Consider the following 10,760-nt stretch of genomic DNA (forward strand, 5'->3'; position numbering starts at 1 on the left):
AAAAGATGACAAGAAACATTTTGATGTATAGCCAACAGAGTGGCTCCTAGAGATTGTACATATTTTGTAGTTTGCAATTCCTTTATTATATGATCACTTTCTAGATTACAGTAAAAATTGGCTTTAAAGAAGTGTTTCCCATATGCTATTTTGCATGGTCCCAAACAGAGCTTGCTTCTGGTGGTAACTCTTATCCTAATCAGGGCAACTGGCAAGGCATTGCCCCAGGTGATGTTGGTTTCTTGACAAATTTTAGCTAAGGTTTTCTTTATTGTGTGATTCATTTTGTCAGTTTTTCTCCCAGATTGTGGTCTTCAAGATGTGTGTAGTTTCCTGTGCATTCCTAAGGCATCCAGCACCTCTTCAATTTTTAAAATATCACTATCATAAATCCCTAAGGCTGCCATAACAAAGTACCACAACTAGACTGTTTCAAACAACAGAAATTTATTGCTTATCACTTTTTTTAATTCGGTTTTATTGAGATTACTCACATACCATACAATCATCCATGATGTACAATCAACTATTCACAGTACCATCACAGAGTTATGCATTCATCACTATAACCTATTTTTGAATGTTTTCCTTACACCAGAATCAGAATAAGAATAAAAAATAAAAATAAAAAAGAACACCAAATCATCCCATCCATCACACCCTATTTTTCATTTAGTTTTTGTCCCCATTTATCTACTCATCTATCCATACATTGGATAAAGGGAGTGTGATCCACAAGGTTTTCACAATCACACCCTCACCCCTTGTAATCTACATTGTTTTACAATCATCTTCAAGTCAAGGCTACTGGGTTGCAGCTTGGTAGTTTCAGGTATTTACTTCTAGCTATCCCAATACATTAAAACCTAAAAAGCGTTATCTATATAGTGCATAAGTATGTCCATCAGAGTGACCTATTGACTCCATTTGAAATCTCTCAGGCACTGAAGCTTTATTTTTATTTTCTTTTATTTTTTTTATTCAGTTTTATTGAGATATATTCACATACCATACAATCATCCATGGTGTACAATCAACTGTTCACAATACCATCTTATAGTTGTGCATTCATCACCCCAATCTATTTTTGAATATTTTCCTTACACCAGAAAGAATCAGAATCAGAATAAAAAATAAAAAGAAAAAAAGAACACAAAAATCACCCCCCATCACACCCTATTTTTCATTTAGGTTTTGTCCCCATTTTTGTACTCATCCATCCATACACTGGATAAAGGGAGAGCGATCCACAGGATTTTCACAATCACTCTGTCACCACTTGTAAGCTACATTGTTATGCAAATATCTTCAAGGGTCAAGGCTACTGGGTTGGAGTTTGGTAGTTTCAGGTATTTACTTCTAGCTATTCTAATACATTAAAACCTAAAAAGTGTTATCTATATAGTATGTAAGAATGTCCTCCAGAGTGACCTCTCAACTCCGTTTGAAATCTCTCAGCCACTGAAGCTTTATTCTGTTTAATTTTGCATCCCCCTTTTGGTCAAGAAGATGTTCTCCATCCCACATACTGCCTATCACTTTTGCAAGTAGAAGTCCAATATCAATTAGTCAACAGGGCCATGCTCCCTCAAAATCCTGTAGGGGAGAATCTTTCCTTGCCTCCTCTAGCTTCTGATGCTTGCTGGCAATCCTTGGTGTTCCTTGGCTTGCAAATGTATCACTACAATCTCTGCCTCCACCTTCCCATGGACTTCCTCCTTTTCTGTCTCTGTGTTCAAATTTCTATCTATTTATAAGGAAGTCATATTACATTAAGAGCCAATGTAATACAGTTTCATCTCATCTTAACTAATTACATCTTCAAAGACTATTTCCAAATAAGGTCACATTCACAAGACCAGGTGTTAGGATATGAACATATATTTGGGGGAAGGCACAATTCAACACACAACAGTAAGATACAATAGATCAAAAATATGAAATGCTTAAGGATAAATGTCATATAACATGGTGAAAGACATGCACATTGAAAAATATAAATATGCTGAGAGAATAGAAAGACCTTAATAAATAGAAATACTGTTTTCATGTATTGGATATCTCAACCTTATTATGATTTCAACTCTTCTCCCATTGATCTCTAGGTCAGTGTAATCCCAGACAAAACCTAATCAGGTATTATTTTCATAAATTAACAAACTTCCTTTAACATTTGTATGGAAATGAATAGATCTAAGTTATCTCCCAGACTTTAAAGAGGAAAATCTTGAAGAAATTACATTACCTGAGATCAAGGTATATTATAAAACTACAGTGATCAGAACAGTATGGTGTTTTCATAAAGATAAACAAGCTGTCAATAAAACAGACTAGAAAGTATAGTTGTAGACCTGCACATACTTCTCAGCTCAATCTCAACAAAGTGAAGTAGGCAGTCAGTGGAGAAAGAATAATCTTTTCAACAAAACGGTGATGGAACAATTAGATATCAGTACCTCACTCATTGTATAATATTAATTCAAAATGGATCTTAGACCTGTATTTAAAATGTGAAAGTACAGAGTGTTTAGAATAAGACAGGGGAGAAAATCTTTCTGACCTTGGATAAGGAGAAAAGCCCTTAAATATGATAACAAAAGCAGGACCCATTAAAAAAAGAGATAAATTTAACCTCATCAAGATTAAAGCAGTTGAAGCAATAAAAATTGAGATGATCAGAGATAACTTGAGGATTGAATTTGTAATTTACATTGCACATGAGTCACCTGCATATATTTCTAGAGAGTATCCAGGTGTATATCTTTGTTTAGGAAGGATGGTTGTGTGTACGGCAACTATCTTTTCCTGCATATTAATACTGTTGAGCTTGATTGAACTGTGGTGAACATCATGTATTATGTTGAATTGGCAACCAAACACTGGGTACTTACGTCCTTGCTTCTGAAGTGCTAGAATCCTTCATTTACTCAGGGTTCCTTAACTGTCAAAACCTAGAAGCAAAAATTAAAACTAAGAAATGCCACTTTATTTCACTGAAAAAAGGTCACTGCTGCTTTTTTAGCTATTTGAGGTACTTTATAAACTCCAGAAGCTTCAGTGTCCTTATCTGAATAATTAAACTCATAATACTTACTTCAAAATATGCATTATGGGAAGGATTAATTGATATAATAAACTTAATGTGATCAATAAATTCTCAATAAATTGTTTTTATCATCTTTATAGGAATGTTGGTCTGAACCAGTTGAGGTACACAAAGTACAGATTTCCTGAAGTTTTAACTTTATTGTTACAGCAGTTTCTAATTTTTAAGAATTAAACAGTACTATAGAACACTAATTCATAATCACTCTAATTGTAATCTGAATAAAGTATAATATTCTGTAGACTTTTTGAATAAAATAGATAAATAGGAATGGTCCAATTAGTTTCCTTTTTAATATGCTTAAAATAAGCAAGTGGATCTATTTTATATTTTCTGATCAAAAACTTTATTTGGGATATGTATGGATGGGGGTCAGTAAGAGGTATTATTTTGAACCTAGTTTTGGACAGTTTACCAGTTGCCTTTTATCCCAAAGTAGTTGTAACCTGCTGTGATACAATACTTCAAGAGAAAATGGGATTATAAAAATGTTTCAAAATTAAACTTTTAATTCATTAAAAAAACTGTACACAAAAAAACCTTTAATATATGGATTTGTATAAAGAAAGAGAGAAAGGCCAAATGAACTTCAGTGTGTACATTTAGGGCTGAGCCTCTACAACCTGTGCAATGCAGTGACATAACATAGGAGAAAGAACCACATGCTAAACAGAATAAGAGACTTCCTGTGTTTTGAGTGCTGATTTCTTCTGACATTTTCATTATGTTCTCACTTAATATTTCTCTTCCTACCATGATGTGCATGTGAAGGAAGATTTTTATTCTTTTTAATTTTTTTTTCCTCTTCTATCCCCCCAACCATCTATGCTAGAAATGATAGTCCCTGGTCCAACAAGTAACCTGGTCCCAACCATGATCATGAAAGTCACTGATTTTACTGATCTAACTACTTCTACACATCCAGGTTATTCTTGAAATGATCCATGTCTGGATTGTGATGCATGTCTTTAGTTCTCTTTGTCTGTCCTCATGTCAGATATTCCCATAAACTAAATGAATACTAATCCAAGCTACAATATCTTTCTTCCCTTCTTCAGTAAGCTGGTTTAGCATAGAGCTCATGGAGTTTCCTGAATTGCTCTGTATCTGACTGTAGTATCTTGGGGCCTCCAGCGAATCAGTGCTTGAGCCAGACCAAGGCAAATTTGTAAAGGAAACACTCAGGCACACAAGGGACATTGCCATGAACAGAAACTTAGGAAAATTTGATGAGGATCTGGTAGATATGCCTCTGGGAATATAATTTCTAAGAGCTTTCAAAAACCTATCAATTTTTGCATTGCCACAGAGGTTTGTAATCTGTTCTTCCAGACCAAATTTCTTTCATGTTTAAAATAGATGACCCCTAGGACTTAATTATCTGTTAGCTTTTGTAAGTCTTTCAAATTCTTTTTGTTTATTTTAGTTGGAGCTAGTGTGAAGATGATAAATCTGCATTTAAAATTTCCAGCTTGCTTTTCCATGGAATAAAGATCCACTTCTCCTTGCAATCCTGATGGGTTATTTAAAGTCCACTCTCCCTCGCAAACTTGTAGATTTTCCAAGGAATTTTGAGATTTTGAAAATATTTTTGAGAATTAACCTAGTTTTGTTTTAGTTACTAGTTTGTAATTCTTTGCCTTTATTTCAGATTCAGATAATGGAGAAGAACTAGCAGAGTGAGTATCTCAAGGGGAAAGGGGAAATCTACCTAATGCAATCCAAATCTGACCTGAAGGCCACTCAGACTTCTTGGTTAGCAAATTACCCTTACCATTTCAGTTTGGAGAGAATCCACTTTTTTTTTTTTTTTTTTTTTTTTTTAGGATGGGATTATGTGCTGCTTACATTTATTCCATCTAATTTCCTCTTTAGGACTATAATTTCTCTTGCAGCATAAGATAATTTTATTACTTTAAAATGCTTCAGTGCATTATAAACAAGCTGAATTCCAGTTGAGAAAAGTACAGTTAAAGTTAAGGAAATTTTCAGGTTGGCAGTGAATTTCACTGAGTCCCACTCTGGTGTTCATATGTCTTCCTCTGTATCAAGGAATTGCTCCATATATGTTTGCTATCAAAAATAAGATTTTCCTATGTTTCAACAAACTGCCTTGCCTAAAATAGACTAGATTCATCTGTGTCAGCTAAGGCATGTTTATAGGATGGTGCATTCTGATACCACTGAGAGAAAGTTTGAACTTATGATGGAAATTGTATCTTAATATTAAAAACATTGGGTTGTATAATGCTATACCATATAGGAAAGGGCATGTGGAATGTTTATGCAATCTATCAAAGAAATAAAGTAATAATTTCCTGTATTTTTATAGAGATAAGCTAAAAATCAGACTAGTAATTAGAGTTAGAAATTAACCTAAGATGGTGAGTCTATCATCAAAATAACTTTTTATTCACTAATGAATTGCAGCATTGAAGCTTGCTTGATCACCCATTAATTCTAGATTGCACTTCACTTTTTTTTTCTATTTATTTCTTCATTGGAATTAGTTGAATATATTTGCAGGAGAATTTAAGTAGTTGCTGAGCTGATCAATCAAAGAAGAAAAAAGTAAAAAATCATGGTGTGTGGCATGAACCATATATGACACTAAGGTTATTTCATACTACCTAACATATTCCTTAAATTTTTGAATATTAATAATTTATTAATTATGTAGTTGAAGAAAATAAGTTTTAAGGAATTTAAGCAATGTGTTCACTGTTCACAACTGCTCAGTTTATTTTATACTTCTCTACATTTCTACCTCTGTCTTTGTTGCCAATGCTTTAACCCCATATACAGTGGTTAATATATTGTTCCTTTCATAATTCATCTTCAATTCTTTTATAGGTAATTTGCTCTCTAACTATATGGTCGAAAATATTGTTTTAATGATAATTGTTCTTCTCACCTGAATCTACTCACATTTCCTTTTTACCTCTGCTAACAGCAGTGCTCATAATAGTGCATTCCCTCAGATGGCAGGATGGGATTTTAGGAGTTATTGTGGATTAAATATTTATCATGATCTCTTGAATGAGCAAGAATCCTGACCTAAGGAATGCACATTTTGGAAAAAACTGAAGTACAATTATTTGAAAATGATTTAGAACTTGAGAATTCTAATGTATATTAGCTGCAGTTATAGCTTTACATAAATATTCAGGAAAATTGGGTGATCTGGTAACTTGTGGAATTCTATAATCTTTTCTCCCGAGATGAGGATTCACAGCAGTTCCTCCCACTGCTGTACCCTGTGACACCCACCCCCTCATCATGCCCTGCTCTCATGCATGAGATGCAGTACCAAACTAAGTGAGAATCCAGGTATCTATCTTCTAGTATTAACAGTGTATGACATACAGCTTCTGAAATGTTACTGAGATTCCTGTGATCTGACTCACTTTTATTGGAAGTCATGGATTTGGATTAATCAAGTGATCTTGTTTATGTAGTTCACCAACTACTTATATAACAATTATTTTTAAATCAATTTATTTTAAGTAAATAAGTTTATTTGACAATTAACAATATTCCATTTCATTACAAGCAATTGATATCACTTGTAATAAATAAAAGATAGAACAATGAACCATTCCTTAATTATTCGATATTATTTAGTTATAATTAACTGCCAACAACTGTGACCTGATAATAATTTTCTTAGTAGCTTTTCCAAATTAAAGTTACCAATGTAAACTGGGTGCTTTAAATGTTTGTATTTTCCAGGTCACGTTGGAAGAAGGAAAGTTGACTCTATTGTTAAGGCAAGGCATTTTAAATATGCAAAACATCTGTGTTCTTGATGATCAAACTAACACTTAAACTTGAACATCTGCTGGTAAAATTGTAGAAAATACATAATTATTCCCATCATAAATTTATTTCAGAATATTTTTGTAAAATGAGATATGATAAAAAAGAAAAAGCAGCATAATTCCATAAGCAAATAATACTTAATATTAATATTCTATGTGTGTCAATCCTTTGTTGTGGTAAATTTTATATTATCGTGATCATACTATAAAATTTTTATCACAATTCATATTTGTTTATTTTTAATTTCAGATAGTCAACTCATTTGTGCACTATATATGCCAAATTGAAATATATGGAAAGCCACAGTAACAGCTCAGAATTCATTCTTTTGGGACTTTCTTATGACCGGGATATACAGATATTTTGCTTTGTGCTCTTTTTATTATGTTATGTTTCTATCTCGGTAGGAAACCTCCTGAATCCTTGTCTCCATTCAATGCAGCTCCCTTTTTCACCAGCCCATGTACTATTTCCTCAGTCATTTATCCTCAATGGACATATACTATACCTCTACTGTTATTTCCACATTGATTGGTGACTTGTTAGTGGGGACAAAAACCATCTCTTACAGTAATTGCATGTTACAAGTATTTACCATGCACTTCTTTGGAAGTATTGAGGTTTTCATTCTTACTGTCATGGACTTTGATCACTACATTGCCATCTGTAAACCTCTGCACTACATGATTATCATGAGCAGGACAAGATGTCATCTTCTCTTTCTAGCTGCTTGGGCTGGAGGGGCTGCCCATTCCTTTCCTCAACTGTCTGTGACAATCCAGTTGCCCTTTTGTGGTCCAAATGTAATTGATCACTATTTCTGTGATATTTTCTCACTGCTAAAAATTGCCTGTACTGATACCTACATCACAGGTGTCCTTGTGGTTGCCAACTCAGGTATGGTTGCCTTATAACATTTATTGTCTTATTTGTTTCTTATGCCATTATATTATTCACTTTAAGAAATCACTCAGCTGAGGGAATTCACAAAGCTCTCTCTACCTGTGGATCTGATATCACAGTGGTTGTCTTATTCTTTGGGCCTTCAATCTTTGCTTACCTTAGACCACCTAACCCTTACCCTAAGAATAAAATATTTGCACTATTTTACAACATCATTGCTCCTATGTTCAATCCCTTAATCTATACTCTGAGAAACACAAAGATGAAGAATGCCATGAGAAAGGTTTGGTGTCAAATGTTATCCTCAAAGGAAGCATACAACCAATGTGGAATCAAAAGCTAGAAACTACCACAGAGATTAATTATTCTATTGCTATTTTGAATGCAATGGATGATGTTATTAGGACTTAGAGATTTCCCATAATTACAATTCAAATACTAGTTCTACATGCAAAAATGATTTGGAAACAATTGATTTTGTGGGGTATTGAGATGGCTTTGATAGGATACCTGTAAAAATATCATCTGGATTAAAGCAATTACGGTAATGCTATATTAAAGAGTGAATTTTAATGAAAACATTTTACTGCTACTTTTGTTAAAAATTCAATCTGCCAGGAAGACCACATGGTAACACATTACCATGTTCTGTTTCAATGAAGAAGTTAAATCTGTTTTAAAATCAACAGTTCAGAATGCTGATTTCAAAATTACTGGTATAGCCCCTATTGAACAGAAATGAAAATTATTTCCCATATAGCTTAGGGAACTGAATTACATAATGAGAGTGTTGACACACCCTTACCTACCTAACATTGGCAAGTAAATTGTTAGTCATTGGTTCAAGAAACAATGACATTTCATAATAATACGAAAAAATAAGCAATTTTTTTTAAAAGATTGGATCTAAAAACAAACAGAAACCTGCAAGCAGAATGCATTATGATACAATAGATCAAGCAAATCTTTATCTAAGTATCCTGTAGATGATACTTCAGGGAAAGATTTCCTGAAGAAACCAAAAGAAAATTTGACAAAGTACCATTCCTAAAAAATTATCTCTTAGGACACAGAGCATTTAAAATAAGGGAGAAGAGCACTGTGATAGTTTGAAGCTGTTATGTAACCCAAAAATGGCCATGTTCTTTTAGTCCATTCCTTTGAGTGCAGAACTGTTGTAGGCTGGACCTTTGGATTAGGTTGTTTCAGTTGAGATGTGAGCCAACTCATTCAAGATGGGTCTTAATCCCCTTACTGAAGTCTTTTATAAAAGTATAAAGAACACATAGAAAAAGCCTAAAGAGCTCAGAGAAGCCCCAGGGAAGATGAGAGACAAGGACACACCCACAGAAAGGAAGCCACTGAAGTCAGAAGCTGAAACAAGGAAACTTGGGAGAGAAGCACCAGCAGGCACCAACCATGTACCTTTCCATGTGACAGGGGTGTCCCAGATGCCAGCACTCTTTCTTCAGAGAAGGTAGAGTCCTGTTGATGCCTTAATTTGGACATTTTAACAGACTTAGAACTGTAAATTTGTAAGCTAATAAATCCCTATTGTAAAAGCAAACCCATTTCTGTTATATTGCATTCTGATAGCTTTAGCAAACCAAAACAGGCATAGATAAGAGGATTAAATAAAAAGGAATGTAATTAAAATACAGAAAGTGTGTCAAAATATGTATTTGATGAGTTACAGTCGTTCTGGATGTACCACACAAAGAAGGATAAATGATTAGAAAAAGTAATGAAAGAGATAAAATTAAGCAGAGCTCTTATAGTAGAAAGGAACTAGACAAATTATTTTGTCATGTTAATAATAAAGCAGAAAAAAAAAAAAAAAAACTATTGCCAGATTTAACTTCTCTTTGAGAAAACCATCACAAGAAAATATGGCAAAGTGAAAAGGTTTGAGGGAAAGATTTGGATCATGAGACATTTTATTACCAGACTATTTGTATTTCATTATTTAGGAAAGAGAAAAATAAAACCACTATATTTAATAAGCTCATGGTGTAACAACATGCACCTATCATTAAAAAAATATTTTCTAACAAGTATTCAAATATAACAGCTCCTCTGAGTGCATAACCATTCTCACATGTGCAAACATTTCCTGTGTGACTAATAATTATATATTAATAATGAAATAAGTAACTTCTGCAAAGAAAACACTTTAACATGTTTCCCCAAGTGTAAATCAAGACAGGAATGACATCTAGCAGACTATCAGCTTCCTACTGTTTCCTTTTAGTTATTTATTTTCTACATCAAGAAAACACTACTTTCCCAATTAATCAGTCTTGCTCTCTGTCTTGATTCCATTTCTCCAGATTTTTCTCCCTGTTCCAGCACTTATCATGTCTCAACAGAATGTTTGAATTACTTCCACACAGCACTTTCCTGATTGAGTTTCTCCTGCCCACAGTCAGTGGGAGATCCAGAGAAAGCCACATTAACAGCAATGTTTGCCTTTAGTTCCAGGGTCTCCTCTTGTGATGTTTTACCTCTATTTCAAAGGATATTAGCTCCAACTAGTTAGATATCCATTGTTATATTTGATTTGGTTTAATGTACCACTTATCCAAGGAATATGTGGATTATTTAAATAAAGAAAATTGCCTGTGTGTATGCATGCCTGGGTGTTTATGCTGAGTGTGTCTGTGTGTGGATGGCATGGTGGGCTAACATTTCGTGATGAGGGGTCAGAGGAAAGACCCTTTGCTTCAAGGTGAATGCTGTTCAGAAGCGTGTTTAGTGTCTGAAACTGTAGTGGATATGGATTTTCACTTTAAGTCCAAGGGTAATTTATTTTTCCCTCTTTGAGATTAATCTGCTCATCCACTCTTTGAAATTGATTTTAAGGAAAAGCAGACATAATAGAAGTGTGACTATGTGCTCACGAAACTCATTTTCCCTGCTAAGACCACAT

General features: G+C 33.8%; 1 pseudogene; it reads left to right on the forward strand.

The window, feature by feature from the left end:
- Positions 1-7,220: 7,220 nt before the first annotated feature.
- On the forward strand, positions 7,221-8,174 carry LOC119509547 (annotated as a pseudogene).
- Positions 8,175-10,760: the final 2,586 nt, after the last annotated feature.

The sequence above is a fragment of the Choloepus didactylus genome, chromosome 14, assembly GCF_015220235.1.
Source record: "Choloepus didactylus isolate mChoDid1 chromosome 14, mChoDid1.pri, whole genome shotgun sequence".
NCBI classification, from domain to species: Eukaryota; Metazoa; Chordata; class Mammalia; order Pilosa; family Megalonychidae; genus Choloepus; species Choloepus didactylus.